Raw genomic sequence first — 15,292 nt, 5'->3', positions numbered from 1 at the left:
ATTGCTCTACTTGTACCATTTAAGCCCGAGATTCCTCACACTCATAGGGATAGAATGTGTAACTACCGCGGAAATGAAAACCTGCATGACTTATATGCGATTCAGACGTATCGCAATATCTTTAAGCTAACAATTTGATACCCTGCAAACCTTTTACACAAACAAATGCTTGTCTGTACTTTAAAATTCAGGCGCCAAAGCAGCTTCGCGGTTGTCCGGTGACTGCGTTTTGGCAATAAGCACCAGAAAGTCACCAACAGGAGCTACTTAAAAGTTTGTATCAACTCGAGACGAGTGTAACTTAAGGCAAGGTGTTTCGCTCTATTTAACAGGACTTTAAATTTCAACAACGTACAACCTTATGAATAAGTCATAGTGCATAGTGTGGTGTTTAGACACCCGATACACTAAGTATAAACTGATTTCACTTACTGAAGCGAGTTACCTAACATCGATAACTTATAGTCCTACGCCAATTACAATACAAAAATTTCATTTCGGTGACCGTATTCCACCTTTGATATTCAGTTAAGTACCCAACTTTCAGCTGGGTTGAAGGTGCATTTTTTGGGGGGTTGCAGTTTGGCCAAGTATGCTGTCAAACGGATGAAAGTATCTTACGCTCAGTCGCCCCAGTTTGCCCTTGTGAAACCTCTAATCAATAACCATAACTCATCATTTTGTGTATAATCCAACCATTTTACCAATTACTGTATTTTCTGACAAAATGCGCACCACATGTTCATGTACATAAAATGTAATACTTATCTACGATGCTGAAAAGCATATATAGGGTGTAGGTAAAGATGAAAATAAAATAGTGACAAGTGTAATTCTGTTGGATTTACTGTACAAAGGCATAAGAAAGCGAATTGGGCATTTTCTCACATCTGTTGGGTAGGGGAGATTACATTCTACGTACATGCCAAACATTCATTAGTGGTTGATGAAGACTAAATAAGCTGTGTCTAGGTTCGAACAAGGAACCGATTGGTCACAGTGAGAACTGTACATACTGAAATCAGACGTACGAAGTATGATGGTCGACGAACTGCATTTCCTGGACGAAGGGAAAGTCGTGGAGATCCCCTTAAAGAACCTGCCCTGGCTACAACAGCTGTTAAATTTTGTTTTGTCGGCTGAGGCGCCTGATCATTCATGGGCATATAAGCTGGTACTGAAATAAAAAGGTAAGATACCGTTCAGAAATTTTGCAAACATAAAGGTCTATGACATGCTAAGTCGGCTTGGCACTCGTAATAATTTGTCAGAAGAAATCTGAATGTGACAAGCGCCTCATGCAACCGTGTTTGTCATGCTGTGTGAATGAATTAAATCAGCCGAGTTTGTTCATCATGCCCTGAGTAAACTTACCTGGAGTGGCGGTGACTGCCAATGTTGGGTCCGGTAAGTCTGATGTGGAGCGAAACGAATGAATTGTTTTTTTTCAGCGGGTCTCTAGATTCAGTGGTTAAGTGCCAACAACGACAACAACTCTCCCCCGGCATCATCGATTACGATTAATTAGCGGTTCTTGCGTGCTTGTGCGCTCCAGTTTTTCTGGCTGTTTTGGCAGGCCCGTGCATTCTGAGCTCAAAGGTTAGCAAATTTTGGCATCTTTATATGCCTATTTTGTTCATCATGTGCTAAGAAACGGACGGATTTCAACATTATGGTTTAGGAGCACGTAATTTCTCACATTCTAGGTTGAATCAGCGATGAAAACTCCCCACTGTTTCGTCGTCATCTGTTAGTTTTCATGTCCGGGCTACCCATTTTTTTTAGTTTTGATGCTCAATCGACCGTCTTCAAACCAACAGGCTGATCAACATGTTACTATGCTGCCAGGCTGGCAGCAAATAAAATTAGCCCTACCATACTTTTGTGCTCTTATCATACGATGACAGCTTGTCAGTTTCATGCTTAGTGTTGCATTTTTCAGTTGAAAAATGTAAGTTCAACTGGAATTGATTTACTGCTGCACGAATTTGAGACATATCGATGTAGACTGTATCGTTGTCAGCAGTTTTCGACAGAGGCTTCGGATACCGGATACGTCTAGCTGGGCGTATGTTTCTCTGGCTATACAGTGCAGAAAAGCAGACAGTATGACAAAGACTGATGTTGTAGGCACGGGGTAATTCAAAGTAGTAAGTGGTATCCAACCTCCAGATTATTGTGAAGTTTGTGCAGTAAAGTTCAACATAATGATATTTTGTTGGTTGACCATTATGTCGCACAGGTTGTCTTCGTACGCAGGCGAATATATGCTCAAATGAAGTATTTCCATAATGACATCCTACCATGATATGCTTTTTACTGTTTTATGAGGTCGACTCTATAGTCGCTGGTTTGTTCGCAGAGCTAGTAATTTTATTCCAAACGTTTCTTCATCAATCAAGGTAACATCATCAGTGCGCTGTTGGGGTGCGCAACGCCTAAGGTTGGTAGTGAAATGTACGTTTGCAATCAAACAGCCCAGAACAAGGAAAAAATCAACGACCATCCACGGCACATGAGCTTCCATCATTTTCATCTATAGATCGACTATATACCTGCGTTCTACTCATGGTAGTCAGATGGATGAACTTTCTCATCTGGTATGCGGGTCTAATAAGCGTAATATTTGAATAATAGATAGTACTCAATGTCAGTAATTCAATATACGGACAAATGTACACCAAAATCATTTTTATGCCGACAGATATAGCCGAAGAATTGTTTCGTTGATGTTGAGTCTTCGATCAGGAGGCGCCAAAATCTAGATACATCGCTAGAGCAAACACAAGTGTCTCCCAAGTTCCGAATTGAATCGAATTTCAATTTTACCTATCGTGGTAGTATTTAACAGATGAGTTGGGTTAAATGCTGCTCAAGTTAAAGACCAGGTTTGCGTGGATGGTTTCCCGCTCAGTTTAGCACAATCCGGCGCTTGACGCAGACCTGTGAGTCCAAGTTAGTAGACTGTAACATGCTGATCTTTCAGCCCGGTGAAAATTCTGGCCTGTCTAAATTTTTGGAAATCTTCAATTATTGCAGCTTTATTAAGGGAAAAATTTCTGTAGCAATTCAGTGTTTTGTAGTTAAAATAGACAGTCATTGCGGCCGAATTTTACATCGAAAGCGAGAATATCACGCGAATGATTGCACCATCACTTGAATCAGTGGTTTATTCCATCCAGCGCTGGTTACTGGTGGCCTCTCGAGGAACAACGAAAGCCGAATTATCTAGGTAAGATGAATAATATAACCATTGTGTCTGTGAACCATCTGCCGAAAAAGTTCAATATCTGGGTCACGGTAAACATGGTGCTGTTAGCGCTCAATAATGTCCACATGTTGTGGACATTGTTTCTAGTAGTTCAATTACCGCTTAGAATTTATCGTGGAGGATGTGCTACCCACTGTCTTCCTGGCTACATGATACATTAGTGTGTAACTTGAAAAGTGGACGCGTTCAAAAAACGGATTTTCTGGCATAATTTTCTGCTGAGAAATCTAACATGGTTTCAGGAAAATAAATCTCGGCAAGAATGGAATAAAACTCAAAGTGCATTGTACTTTTTTCCAGAAGCCGTTAATGATATGGCAGATTTGGTAGCTAGTAGCTGCAGAACTAGCAGTCATTTAACTTGGTTACAGACAGCGTTCGTTCTTTGACAACATTATTTTTGTGCAAAAGTCTTCTTAATATCTCCTTCGATGTTTTAACGAACTCGTGAAGGTAATTCTTCGTACGAGAAAGAAAGCAGACCGCCGCAGTTGTCAACACTGGATGCTAAATATTTCAGCAAACATCGTCTAAATATGACACCCACAATTTGGCTTAAATTCCACGCTTACTTGCCACATTCTCTTCCAGTACTTGAGGTCTGGTATAGCAATGTAGGTAGTCATTATCCTCAGACTTGAAACAGCTTCGTAGATTATCACTCACATTTACATTCAACAAGCAGCATGTACAATACACACGCCAAACGTTCAGAAGCCTGATAAAGTACACAAGCTTGTTGAAATAGTCATCCCTAAATGTGAGAGAATAAGGTATTTTCGTTTTTATTTTATTTCTCGCTTTTTGTTCTTTATAAAGGTAGAGCTTTGTAGGTTTCTCTCTCTTACAGTTTCCTATATTTATGTATCAGACGCTTTACTGCACCACTTACAGTCAGCCTCTTATTGGCCAGTAGCTGCTAGGGGTGATTTTGGCCGGTAGAGTTAAGATTGTTTGCAACATTTCTGTCGGAGAATTTAGCAAATTAAATCCCCGATTCCATTAATTGACTTACCGATAACCATCACGTCGATTCGATCAAACTCAATATCAGCTTTGGAGTGCGCAACTGGAGACAATTGGTCCTTGATCAAGGAAAAATTTGGATTCATCGGCAAAAAGTTTATCTCATCCCTTCGATCATTTCTAAAACCCGAATTATTTTGCTCTTTGACCATGTTACCACGACCAGGTGAATTTACAGATCGATCGAGGCAGATCCACTGTCCAGCATCTGCTTCACTTGCCCAAGTCACCAGCAGTCTGCTTTCTAATATGTGAGAATCGATCCAGCGCTCTGTGATGAATATACCACCAGAACGTGTCGGGTGAGTACGTCGTCTCACTCCGCGGTGGTACCATTCCAAGGTAATTTTTGGGTTCAGTTTCGCTTCATCCGTGGGAAAACTTGCCCGACATATAAGTTCTAAGGGTGTTCCATAGAATACAAGTAACGGCCCGGTGACCGTAACTAAAACGCATAAAGAATGAAAAGACAGGTATAAACGTGATCAATGAAAAACTGGTTAGGGATAACTCATATTATGTTAGGCTCATTCCCCGAAAGATACGCGGTAGGATTTCGAGTTCTAAACGAAGGCATGTAAAATATCGTACACAGGTAATTAGAATATATAGGGATACACAGAGTTCTGGTGAGGCCGTTAACTCAGCTATGTGGATAGAAGATATTGTGAAACGAATCAAATAGGATGAATGAATGCCTTTGCGGCTTAGGCCAGAAAACAGCAGACTTCTGCGTTCACTGACCGACTATTCATGGTGAATTCCTTCGTACAAATGATGGTGGAATTTACCTAATCACGGTGGACCAATTGGATGGGTGGACACTGCTAAAGAACGACCCAACAAGCGAAACGAGCTTAATTTTAATGCGGCCTTGCCTGCCAGTCATTCATTCAAACATCCAGGCATGATGGAATGACCAAGTAACAATGTGGGTGACAGATTTCAAACCAAATATTGTTATCAGCTTTAAGTTCGGTGTTGAATTTCATACAGATACTAAACTAAGACCGATAGCATTCCATACCTTTCCTCACTTGTTGTGAGGTTATGGGCTTAAATGTATTGTTTTACAAGACAACTGAATAGACTACATTGTGAAGGACTTCAAATTACTTCGGCTCTTGATACACATTAGTAAAAATATATGATAGTTATCCATAAACAGAACTTAGATACTTTCCAGTGGGACTTACTTTCGAGTGGCATCAGATTTTCACGAAGGATGAATTTTAACAGCCGCAGACAATTTTGTGTTCTTCTTACAGTAATGAAACAATGTGAGATATATAAGTACATCTAAAGACTCCATTACACACGCAAGCATTGGTCTCCTCAATGATGTTTCTCCGCTTTTTTCGCCTTGATACTTTCTCAAAAACCCACAACGATGTATGATGGGGTGCCAAAGTTTTTCTCTCTCCAAAGGTCTTCCAGATCCCCTATTACCGACCGTTTAAAAGTTGCTTGCGTTGGATAAAAATGCGTAGTACCGTCTCGCTGCAAACTTTGACAGCAATGCAGCTAGTATATTCGAAAATGTAACATGTGTATTTATCGACTTAATACACTACTCAAAAACGTTGCTGAAAATGTTTTGACAGTCCATGATCGGTTTTCGCTCTGCACGGGACTCATCAGTAAGGAGCAGTCCCTGAGTTTCCATAGACTATATGTCCTAGTTGAACCCAAGATGAACAAATTTTAACAAGCACATTAATTTGCGCGTCAGTTTGTTTTCGACAAGTGACTTACTAGGAACCCAGCTGAATCTCTTATTTTTATGTTCTTATCCTCTGGAGTACTTTCTCTGTATATCACAACAACGCGGAGAACTAATAAACTATTCAACTCAGCTTAAATGCAAGTGCTGTGTAGCTCAGCCTTAAATAGAGTAATCGAAATTGGGGCCGTTTGCTCAAACCCAATCGTTGGATATACCATACTTGTATGAGTAGGAATCTACCAGCTAATCAAACTAGCGCGTACATTACCTCCGAATTGGACGTTAAGGTTACACTTCTGTTGCGAATAAATGTTGATCTTAAAATAAACGGAGCTAAAATCTGCAAAATACCCCTGGTTCAAAACGTGAATAAGGTCTACGTGACCGTAGTAGATGGTCGTGACCATGTTCGGGACACGGTATCACAAACAATGTCAAACTTCACAAGATTCACAGAAGGTGATAACCGGACATTTTTATTACAAATTATTTGGCGCAAAATCAATCCCACTCCATATAAATTATGCATAGATGTCGCTATAGGACAGCTAATGTAAAATCATGATCTTTTGTGCAGTGCCGCCCTACTTTTTGTTATTCTCACCTTTCCGAATTTTAATCGAGAGACCATTTAGTCAGGTCTGTGTTTGTGTATTTATGAGACACCAGGAGCTACATCCGTGGGTTAATTCAAGTACCCACAGGATTTTGTAGGCGTTAAAAATGTATCAAATTATTAACGGAAAATCTGGCATAATATAAAAAAAGGTCGCTAAGTAAACGGTAGCATCTTTGAAAAGGCAAAAGTTGTCAGCTCATCATATACATCTGAAAATCTTTGAGGTCTGCATGATTCAATGTTTTCTTTTACAAGTTGTGTGACAGGATTTACCCAAATGAAATATCGGAGAAGTATATTTGCTGCACTGAAGAATCAACCACGATGAATCCAGATTTTTTAGCGTGTTTCTGACACCAACAAACGGTTAAGGTACTGCTTTATGCTCCCCAGATGGATGCGTACAATGCCTTGAAGACCGAAGATGTGATTTTGTCTCTCGAGAACAGCGGCCTTATTCAGTGTTCAAAGCAACCTCTGACAATATTGATGTTGACCGCATTGACCCCCATTGAAGGACCTCTTTTGTTTGGGAACCAAATGTAATTAAGCCTCCTAATCTCATTGTATCCGAACATCAAAATACATCTGTGGAAAAACAGGCACTCGAAAACCGGAATGAAATAGCAAATCTCAAATCAGGTTAAAACATCAGCAAATGACAATTGTGTGCACATGCGTACTAATAATTTAGTGGTTAGTCGCATTGTACCATTTTTAGATTACAAGGACCGTATATTTAAGAAACGCAGCAATTGAGCATTTATTTACCACTTTACTTCAAAACAAGTTTGCGATTAAGAGAACTTGATATTTTTTAATCACTAATGCGCACAACTTCATTATTTGTCTCAATTCTGCTAGAGTTAGGTAATGTCCATACGGAGAATGCATATGAAAATGGTAATGGCATGCCAAGTGGTTCATAATAGATGACCACACAAAGGTGGGGTGCGAGCAAACCGCCTAAAAATTGTAAAGTGAATAACAGTTGTACTACTGTTCAAACGAAGAAATATAACATGCAATACACCAACTTTTTTCCTTGAGCCCACAACAGTCAGGCTTGCATAATAACTTGGAAATCCGTAAACCGAATATTCTTATATCACAGTTAAAGTAAGGGGGCAGAATTACGAGTACATCAATCACTCTGGTCTATCTGCGTGTTATTTATAATCGCCAAAAGCAGCAACAGCAGAGTTCAAACAGTGCATAAATGTGCTACTGAAAAAGAGCGCGGGTTGTGCAGAAAAAAACCGGTGTAGATGAAATCTTGTCAATAAGGCTGCCTCAGTGAAGATAGCAAAATTTATACATTTCGAAAATGGTTCGACTGAGGGTTGGCGCTTCGGTGTGGTCGAGGTTTACTGTTATAAAATCATGGGTATTAGTTGACCGTTATTCCGACCGACAAAATGCGCCCTCATTCTGCAAATCCCCCTAAGAAAACAACTTCAACGTAAGTATAGTGATGGCGCCCTTGCATCTGCTCGCTTACAGAATGTCACGCAATCCTTCTACATAGCGGCGCACTACGTAATCCATTTTTAAGTGCTTCCCTACATATAGGTTCATCAATCATTCTACCAAAACATCTCTGTCCTTCAGCATATTTTGAAACCTAATGGAAACAATGCACCTTTATGTGGGGGCCTTTTTGCAGAACTATCTACCGCTAGGTCATCTGGTTATGCATTATTGATCTTTCTGAGACAGAAAAATGACAATGTGATGTTGAAACGGCGCCATCTGGTAGGTGGAACAAGATCCATTTCTTTTCACCCAAAGTGATTACCTAATTTATACAAAAATATGTTGAAAACGTTTGTTCGTACTGAATACTCGCGACCTTGACGTTTTCAGAAAATATTTTGAAGTCTGACCTGCTGAAACATAGTTCGTCATGGCAGTATAAAAGAAATAAAAGGTTCACCGGACGTGTTTAACAAAAATTGGTCGTCAAGGAAGACAGTTGTAAATGAAAAATGCTTTCGGCTTTGCAGCAGTCTTATTTTATGAAAATTTTTATCCGATTCATAAATAAACTAAACTAACAGACGACGCAAGCAAACAGTATTTTAAATATCGGGTACAAAACACTGATTATTATATCGTGAAATGTGATGTACATTTTTCATTCGATTTCTGTATGTTAACTGCTTTTGTGTTATAAATTGCCCCCTAGGAGGAATCTAAACTAATCTGCGGTTAACTCTACCTGAGCATCGGGTGTTCAATAAGCTTTACTCTTCCACTTTTCTGGACATATCGTCGGTCTTTAGTTAGTCTGGGCATAGAATTAGTTACAACTAAAATCCATGTGAGATCGTCTTGGCGCAATTTGAAGTTTTTATGTAAATGTGAGTTGAAAACTCCACATATATGAAGATTTTTGGAATTCCAAAGCCAAGTCGTCATATGAACTGTATTTATTTGAACGTTAAATTTAGTTCACCTGGACGAGCTCGCAAATTGATTAAATCATCCTTAACCTTGGTCACAATCTAGCAGGCTGTCAATGAAAAGACCTTCGCTTTTTCGTTTGACTTATTGTGAGGGAAATTGGGTAATTTTCATTTGAGTAGTCATCCTGCCGAGAAGCATTGTACAGCTCTTTCATCCTTACTGAAAATAATCAGCAGCGCGCACCTGAAGAAGCGAAAAAAGCCTGAAACCCACATTTCCCGTCACCGATTGGATACTCGACCTTCAAACAAGAGCAGCTGATTATTAACATCACCAGATCTAACCTGGGCAGCACATAGCGCTACTCATTCTCCAATTCTTGGAAATCACATTAATTGATTACGCACCAATGGGTCCTCTGGGTGGCAAGTTCTTATGTTGCGGCTTCCATTAAGTTGGGGAATTATACTTCTTATAGGGCACATACGGCTTGCTTCTGATGTGAAATTTGGTAATTTAAAGTCGATATTTCTTCTTGTCTTTTGTTCCTATCCAGCTAGCAATCTAAATAAGAATCCATTCACCTTTAGGGTTGTGTTTGTTTTCTTTCAGGTTTCCCCTCGGTTCTAACCATTACGCATCCGGAAATCAAAGTTGGCACCTCATGTACAGGAGCTCCCACTGCTGGTGCTTGTTTCCAGCAAACCAAGGGGGTAAACGCCAAACTTGCCAAGGTACACACTGTCCCGCAACGCTTGGCAAAATAAATCCTTGCAACACTGTAAAGCGGTGACCATCATTAGTGAGTAGTATGTCGGAATAGTGAATTCGACTCAAAGAAGGGTATACAGATGCCTGTAACGAAGCTGCGATTGACATACGATGCACTGAATCTTAATGTCTCAGATCCTGATGCTCTTCTTCTTCAAGACCTTCTGCAGTGAAGATTGACTCTTCTGTTTTGTCTACAATCACATTTGTATCACAGATACTTCCCCGGCAGATTCCTCAGCCTCGGTCGTTATTTCACTGGTTAAGAAAGATTCCAAAATGCACAAAAATTAAAGCTTTACAAAAAGGAAAATAACAACGTCACCTATGTGTATATTTTTCTTTACACGAATAGGAGTAGGAATACATCATGTTGTCCCCAACCGAGATGATGTAAACGGCGAGCACATGGCACATGTCGGTATCATTATTTGGCGAATTGCCCAGGTACACGTGAACACGAAATAACGCAATACAAAGTATCGCACTCGGCTGCACGTTTCATCAAATATGTATGAAACGTTATTTACTCAGCCTTGGCATTGAAAAAAAAATTTATGCAAATTCTAGTTTGTTGATTAATACAAAACGATTAAGAAAACATTTTCGTAGTTGAGCGTCGAATTCTGGTGATGATTCAGAGGCACGAGATAAACATTATCTGCTATCTCAGTCGGACAAGCATACAAGTCTTCCATAAGCGGATGAAGTAAACCGGCATTTCAGCCTCTTAGTAGTAGAGTCGATTTGAACTCAGTGACAAGAACAGTCTGAGTCAAATACTGTCGGAGCATTACGGGCAAATCATAAGTTTACTGGGAAACCTTCGATAGCTGACGACCAATTTCGCTATTTTTAAGGTAACCAGGCGGATGCAGTTCCTGTGTTTCCGTCAGTCATATATTCTATCCAAACCAAAAGTAGGCAAAAGTAGGCTGTCCTTCAAAAGATATTCACCTTCTAAATTCAACTGAATAATAACTTAATTCAATCCCAGAAGCCAGTGACCTCTGCGACCGACCCATGATGCACGACTGTTTTTAGCATTCAACGTATCGGTGTGTACATCCCACTCCTCCTCTAAGCGTAGTTACTCCGTGAGTCCCTACAGTTAGGAGAATTGCTGTATTCAAATTTCACCCGTAACAATGCAAGTGGTTGCTGAGATTGCCGGAAATTACACACGATAGGCTAAACTGACATCTTACCTTTTTCACTAGCGCGCTCCGCATAAATGTGAATCATCCCGTTCGATCAGACAGGTGTGTTTACACTCTAATGTTGTGACTGTGGAACTGATACAGAAAAATTTCAAGAAAAGACGGCAGTAAAAGTATCTAGTCCTGATCTGTGGCAAAATCTAGCCCCAGTGGACAAATTGCGTGAGTATGTACTGATTTCAGGTATTTCATTCATCGAATTTTTACAGAACTGGGAAAAAAGAAGGTCAGACTAGAAATTAGTCGTTGAAAGGCTTTAGTTTTCGCCCTGACATAATTGATCGCGTTGATACTTCAGGCAAAAAGAAAAGTAGAGCAGTTCAGTTTGTGAATGGAATATGAATAACAGAAAATGGCAGCGCTAAAATAGGGATATTTCCGTATAACAAACAATTTCTGGAGGCAGGTAATGCCTGGAAACTGGGTTGATTCTCCCAGGTACCCTCCAAATGCGACCATAAGGTGGAGCATAATCGTGGGTCACATAATGATGGATGTGGTACACGGGTTGGTCAGTCTGAGATTAGTGAATTCGTTCAGTGCTTGCGTTCTTTATTTAGTGGCAACCGGACTTGCTATCAAGTGCGCCATTGCGTTTGCCTCTATTCCATAATCTGTTCCCTTTTAATCACCAATGTGGAAAGAAGACCATTTGATACACCTTGTCAGTCAGAAAAATAAGGTGATCAAACAAATACATCAATACATAAGGTGATCTCACTTTGTTTACGTCCAAGTAATTTGTCCTTCGCAGGAACATCAACTTGGTATCTGTCTCTCAGTTCAGGTTCGGCTGAAAATTGAAACAGTTTTGTAAGCTGATGCAGCCATCCAGTAAAGAATCGAAAACTTAAGACATAAATTCCCAATAAAATATGAAAAACCTCCAAGGATGCAATCCCTCTCATTAAAAGGGATAAACTCTACAGTTCAGGGCTCCTACCAAACAGTTTATTACTAAAAACGAATGAACATTTTGGTGTTTAACCAAAGTATCTACAGCCGTAGTGACGAACTAAGATGAATGCTGAGGACCCCGTTATTCATTCTTCATTCTCTATGTTTTTACTGTGCCGTAGTTTATATCCGAGTGTTTTCATATCCACCTTTGTACAACACCAGGCCACACTATGCATGTTTGAGCGTAAAGACACACCATAAAAGCGTACACATTAGAGGTGCTAACCGTGAGTAATGTCCTTTGCCTGTTATTCGAAAGGGGATAATAAGAATGTTCCCATTTGCCAATAAATTATTAAATATAGAGTACTTTTATTTTCGAAACCAGTGCCTTATGCAGAGTGCCCTTATTGCGGCTAATGACATACATGTTAGATGAATGAATTTTCAACCGACACTGTCGTTTTCCAAACGAATGTTTGGTGCCGGTATAAAGAACGATCTGGATCACATGGGCACAGTTAAACTCCTAAACACTTTTCAAGGTAATTATTGTCCTAATTAGTAAGTTCGAATATGAGGCAAAGTGACTTGACAACTTCAACTTTTCCCCTAATTTACGATCGTTTAACTTAACGTGACTGATCTTCAGCCACGACAGCCAAATTTAAAAAGTAAAAAACAAACTACCCCCTGAAGCGCCAACAAAACTAACACAACGTCAATGGTATGGGTCAACGGGATGTGGCTTTTCGTGCAGTGCATTTGAAAACGCGAGTATTGCAGGTTTGCTAACAGATGAGACACCATGATGCCATCCATTCAAGGCCATTACATTCGAGATTGCGGTGATCGCTCACCGTTAAAAGTGAGTTTCATCATTGCGATTTTGGAAAACTATGCTCCACTTCCTGATTATATCTCACTGTTGTGCAGCTGCGCTAGTTCTAATGCTTGGTACGAATATTTTTGCTCATCGATGCTCCGTATATTATTTCAAAGCTTATATAGGCCCATAATTTACTAAGGAATGTGTCCGAAGTTTTATATGTGAGACTAACTTTAGTTCAAACACGACGTACATTGGTTTACATTATCATTTGGCGATAAATTTGCATGGGAATCAACAGTCTCAACTTGTGTGGTCATGAGCGTAAAGGTATTTATCTTGGCTTTTCACTACCCCCAATTGTAAGCGCAGCCGTAATATGATAAGGGTTGCCAGCGCCCCGTTGATATGACATTTGACGACAAGTGAGGAATCTGCCTGGTACTTGTGATTGTCACAACGCCTGATCTCAGCCTCTTATGTAAACGATGTCTGTTAAAATCAATGGAAATAAGTTTTCCTTCGCATGCAGCAAAAAGTCTTACACATTTACTTCAAAAAAAACTTTCATTAGGTGATCGGGTAAGCAAATATTATTTGGTGATGATGCGGACATGCATACGCGTGTACACCCGTACACCCTAGAAAACAATACCACTTGCGCAATAGTGGTGTACAATAGTGGCTTGTCTGCTGACTTGTGTATCAAATTCAGATGATGAAGTCAGGGGGTACACTGAATTCTAACAACATACTCTATTACATTTCTTCTGAAGTTATCCAGAATGTAATGATATGTTGCCAGTACACAGTGTCATTCAGGAATGCCAGCTTCTCAAAGAATCTCGCGTTTGGCAGCGTTTTAGATGTTGGCGTACAGAGAAGCCAGAATAAGCTGTTTGCGCACAACACTTCTGATTTAGACTGGTGAACTTTCAAAAGGCTTAGAAATACGTGATGCTTTGGGAGTGTTGGTACACCCGAAAACAGCAGTCGCCCGTGTAGCGCAGCTCAACGGTGGAAGACGAAAACAGTTACCCAATGGATACCATAAAATTGTAACTCACAGTTTTTTTGGAATTCACACGCAGCCATTAGCCCATTAGCCCTCTTTCCTAAAGCAACCACACTTAATTTGACTGGGATAAATCTTTCCTGTTCAGATCTTAGAGTTCTTAGGGTTCTGTCGACCCGATTTTACGGACATGACTGGCGGATTAACATTATTCTTAGTAGAATTCCTTTAGTAACTCAAAGCATCTACCACTGTTAGTCGATTCGGAAGCGGAATACTCAGAATCACGATAGAGGAAATAAACAGTTATTGTCTGTATGTATGTTGACTCGTGTGTGATCGCGCTTTGAGAGACTGTTCGATTGGACATCTACGCGGGTTGCAACTGCGGACAGCTAGTTAAATTATTCCTTGATGTATCTAAGCACAAACCATTGAGTGAGCATGTGTCAACCGCCTATTCAACTGACACGGAGGGATTCCAAGCTACTCATTGTGATCTAAACACTATCTTCGAACAGCTCAACAGTATCGATCTGAGCTAGCCCAACAACTCTCCACAGTAAAACAATACTGTGGTGGCAGTGAGCATGTGGATTAAGCGTGGTAAAATGTGAAAGGAGCTATGCTAGCGGTGTTCAGTGCTGCCTGTCCTACTTCTCCAATTCGACCACAGGACCACTGGAATTCGTCGAGGTCGTTATCCATGATTGATGCCAGGAAAGCCATACCAGCAGACAACGAGTACGACGGCGCACGCAAATCCCTCAAACGCCAAATAGTGAAGAGTCTAAGGAAAGACCGAGAGCTCTGGTGGATATCGAAAGCTCGGGAGATGAAGAAGGCTATTGCCACGGGAAGCAGTAGTGCCCTTTATCAACTGACTCGATTGACCGGTCAGCGAAACGAAAGTGAAAATGATGTCTCATTAATTCACTCCCAAACACGCCGACTGGAGAGATGGGCCGAACACTTCGAACAGCAGTTCAACTGGCCTCCTGCAACAGAGCCAGTGAAGGTAATGCATACGGGCAAATGGAATGTAAACCTTGATCGCCCTTCGGAAGACGAAATAAGGTACGAACTAGCCGTATTGAAACGTGAAAAGGCACCAGAACCGGACGATCTTTATCCAGCCCTCTTCAAAGAAGGCGGAAATTCCCTGATGACCCACCTGACAAAGCTTATTGGTGCTATATGGGATGAATAGAAAGTCCCTGCAGAATGGAGCGTGTCAACGGTTATCGGCATCTTCAAAAAGGGCACGCGGGCGCTATTTGGAAACCACCGTGCATCAGCCTTTTTAGCTGTGGTATCGAAGGTGCTCTCTGGCTGGCCTTATCCTTCGAAGGTTGACTGAACACAGAGGGAGGCAGATCCGTGAAAACCGAGCTGGGTTCCGTCCTGCAAGAGGTTGGTTGCATCAATCATATCTTCACCCTCCGACAGATCCTGGAACAGCGACACTGCATCCAGCAACCAACAATGGTCGTTTTTCTTGATCTG

At 40.7% G+C, this 15,292-nt stretch overlaps 1 protein-coding gene across 1 annotated transcript in view; it reads right to left on the bottom strand.

Annotated features, from left to right (window-relative positions):
* Nucleotides 1-731: 731 nt before the first annotated feature.
* T265_04153 (hypothetical protein) overlaps nucleotides 732-15,292 on the bottom strand; it is a gene marked incomplete at both ends in the record, with an annotated part of 44,148 nt that continues 29,587 nt past the window's right edge. The window contains 4 exons of the mRNA XM_009168823.1: nucleotides 732-1,177; nucleotides 1,375-1,413; nucleotides 4,287-4,742; nucleotides 11,764-11,835. The remainder of the gene's footprint in view (nucleotides 1,178-1,374; nucleotides 1,414-4,286; nucleotides 4,743-11,763; nucleotides 11,836-15,292) is intronic.

This window comes from Opisthorchis viverrini (genome assembly GCF_000715545.1).
Source record: "Opisthorchis viverrini unplaced genomic scaffold opera_v5_67, whole genome shotgun sequence".
Taxonomy (NCBI): domain Eukaryota; kingdom Metazoa; phylum Platyhelminthes; class Trematoda; order Opisthorchiida; family Opisthorchiidae; genus Opisthorchis; species Opisthorchis viverrini.
This window is presented reverse-complemented; position numbering and strand designations above follow the sequence as displayed.